Source organism: Molossus molossus, unplaced genomic scaffold (assembly GCF_014108415.1).
Source record: "Molossus molossus isolate mMolMol1 unplaced genomic scaffold, mMolMol1.p scaffold_m16_p_10, whole genome shotgun sequence".
Lineage (NCBI taxonomy): Eukaryota > Metazoa > Chordata > Mammalia > Chiroptera > Molossidae > Molossus > Molossus molossus.
In genome coordinates this window covers 38876748-38880192 of record NW_023425345.1, presented here as the reverse complement: position 1 = coordinate 38880192, position 3445 = coordinate 38876748, and the positions used below count along the sequence as shown (strand labels likewise).

Below are 3445 nucleotides of genomic sequence, written 5' to 3'. Positions count from 1 at the left end.
CTTCCGTGTCTCTTCTCTAATCATCGCTGTTCTAAGTCAAACACCCCGTTGTTGCTAGGTTTTTCATACAGTTATCTTCTGAAAACATTGCCTTGCCTAGTCGTCAGATAATCTATTTCTCTTAATAAAATGTAGCATCCAGGATCTGAAATGGGGTTTGAACTATAGTTCAGCAAGTTCAGGTAAGGGACAGAATATTGACTGGCCTGGCGCAGGATTGATCCTGTATGTCTATAATCCACCCTGAAATAATATATATTGTTATAGTCAGATGACTTATGCCTCGAATTGAAGATGCAGTCACATAAACCTCTGTCATATTGGTGTGGTTTTTGTTTTTTCGATGTGAACATTTATTATGTTTCACTCTTGGTGAAATAAACCTGAGTGAAAGGATCCATATTTGTCTAGATTTAGTTTCACCTTCTCGATATCAACCTGAAATTTTAGTCTCCTAGAACTTTTTAATAATTTTCTGCTACTAATAAATGTTTCCAACTTATTTTTGTTGTTGTTGTTGCTGCTGTTGTTAGAATAAACACCTTGATTACATGAGCTAAGATACAAGGGAAGAGGATTACTTGCTTTTCCAGCCTTGGTTTTCCTCCGAGAGAACCCCAGCCCCTTGCCCCCGGCACACAGCCATCTGGGCGGCCGCCCTGGCCTGGGCTTCAAGCGATGCAAGAAGCTTGCCTGCTGGAACCGCTCCTCGAGGACTGCTGATTCGGGTTTCATTTTCCTTTCATCATATTTCTTCTGAATTTTCCTTGATTATTTTTGTTTTGTTTAAAATTTCTTCCTCCGTAGGGTCAATTTGGTCCCCTTCTTGCGGCCCATGGGCAGTGCCTAGTGGGACTCTACCAATGTCAGTACCATGTGCTGTCAGTGAGCACAGTGCATGTCTTTACTAGGCTCTTGTTGTGGACAGTTCATTGTTGGATGCATTGTAGACAACATCAGTAACCCTTGTTTTGTGTGTTACATAATAGCTATGTATCTTCAAATGCCTTCTCTCATTGGTCCTTACTCTGAGCCCCAGGAGATGTTGCCCAGGTCCAGCCTCAAGTCTAGGTACTTCTGCTGCCTCCCACACGGAGATGGTGTGTACGCGGTGGGGTCCAGTCTTAGTGTTGGCAGTAGGGCGTCCCAGTTCATATTTTCGCTTCTTTTGTTGGGGCTTTCTTTTGTCCCGGGTCTCGTGGCACTTGTGCCAGTTGTCCTGAGAGATGCCCATGGCTTGGTGCTGCCTGGAAAGAGCTCCAGCTGTTTTAATTGACAAATTTGGTAAAAATGCCTCCTGAAGCTGAAACATGGATAAACACATTAGGCAAGAGCAGAACTGATGCTAAGCCTTGTGGGATGCCTGTAGGACCGTCTTTTCAAATGACCTGTATGTTAATCAGGATTCTTAAATACAATCATTCCACATCTATAAATTTACCTACTTTATTATCATCCAGCTCACTGTTTTCAGCCTCATCTACAATGATATAATGAAATTCTTGTACCTCGCCGAAAGCATTCCCTTGATCAAGGCTAATTACATCTATCCAAAACAGAGTTAATTTTGTCAATTATACCTAAAAAGCTGAAAAAATATGGTTATTTTAGAATGGCTTCTTATTGCTTATACTTGATTATATTTCTTATCTTTAGTGACAAAGGAATCCTCATGAGTATCATAATCGCTTCTAGTGTTTTGCCCATGACTGATAATGTTTACTAGTCTATTTTATGAATCCAACTTTCCAATTTTTAAAAATTTGAAAAATATTAGTTTTAAGCATTCTGAGACCTTTTCATCAACCGTAATATTTTTAATGATTATGCTATCTTATAATAATGATATCTTACATAATAGCCACATATCTTCAAATAACTTCTCTCATTGATTCTTACTAATATATTTGGAAATTCCATGGAAATAAGTACCAAGAGGACCTAAAGTAAGGTGTTATCAAACTGACAGCTTTGAACAAGAAAGGAAGAGTGGGGTACAGAGCACAGAGGTGAACCCTGCAAAGCTTGCTTGGTTAAAGCAGAGAATTGGAAATGGGGAAATTTTTTATTTTTATTTATTTTTTTATCCTCACTCGAAGACATTTTTCCATTTTTTGTTCAGATAGAGTGGGAGGGAGAGAAAGGAAGAAAGAGAGAGAGAAGCATCGACGTGAAAGGGACACATCGAATGGCTGCCAACCGCATGACCCAACTAGGGCCGGGGACAAACTGCAACTGAGGTACGTGCCTTTAGCGGGAACCGAACCCTGGTCTCTCTGGGCCACAGACCGATGCTCTAACTGCTGAGCCAAACCGGCCAGCGCAAATTTTTTAAAATGAGGTAAGAAATTGAAGCAAGATTATGTAAAGGGATTAGGAAGACACACACTGGAACCCAAATCTGAATTAATCAAAAACTAAAAAGCAAAGGTATGTTTTGTTTGTTTATTTACACATACAGATAGATTTATTATCAGATATTGGTTCACATGATTATGGAAGCTGAGAAGTCCCGCCATCTGCTCTCTACAAGCTAGAGACCCAAGAAGTCAGTGGTGTAGTGGACTTCCTGAGAGCCAATGATGTAAATTCCAGTCCAGCCCTGAAGGCTTGAGAACCAGAACCACCGAGGACAGGAGGAGATGAATATCCTGTCTCAAGAAGCCAAGGACAGAGAGAGCAAATCCAGCCTTTCTCTGCCTTTTTTGTTCTGTTCAGACTCTCAATGGATGGGATGATAGCAACACACACTGGGGAGGGCTATCTGCTGTACTCAGTCCACCGATTCAAATGCCAATATTTTTCAGAAACATCTTCACAGATACACCCAGAAATAATGGTCAACCAGCTTTCTAGACATCCCTTGTCTAGTCAATTGGCACATAAAATTAACCATCATAGAAAGAAAGAAAGAGAGAATGAGAGGAAGGAAGGAAGGAAGGAAGGAAGGAAGGAAGGAAGGAAGGAAGGAAGGAAGGAAGGGTTCTAAAGATGGCCCTGCTAAGATTCCCATTCTCTGGTCATTCAGTTAAACACAAATCTAGGTACTGCTGCTATGAAGGGACTTTGAAGATTTAATTAAAGTCCCAAGACAGTTGGCCTTAAAATGCAGAGATTATCTGGATGAATCTGATATAATTACATGAGACCTTCAAAAGGTAGGAGACGAAGGCAGAAGGCAAAGTAAGACAGATTTGAAACATGAGAAGGACTCCATGCACCACTGCTAGTTTGAAGATGGAAGGGGTCACATGAGAAGGAATGTGGACAACATGCAGAGAGCAAGGAAATGGGAATATCAGTTCTATAAATTCAAGGAACTACATTCTGGCAACAACCTGAATGAGCCTGTAAGCAAATTCCTCCCCAGATCCTCTAAGTAAGAACCTGCACAACCAACATATTGACTTTGATCTCAAGAGACCCTAAGCAGAAAACCTAGTTG

The 3445-nt window shown here is 40.8% G+C and overlaps 1 pseudogene; it reads right to left on the bottom strand.

Moving 5' to 3' along the window:
- Positions 1 to 363: 363 nt before the first annotated feature.
- Positions 364 to 1234, bottom strand: LOC118623683 (annotated as a pseudogene).
- Positions 1235 to 3445: the final 2211 nt, after the last annotated feature.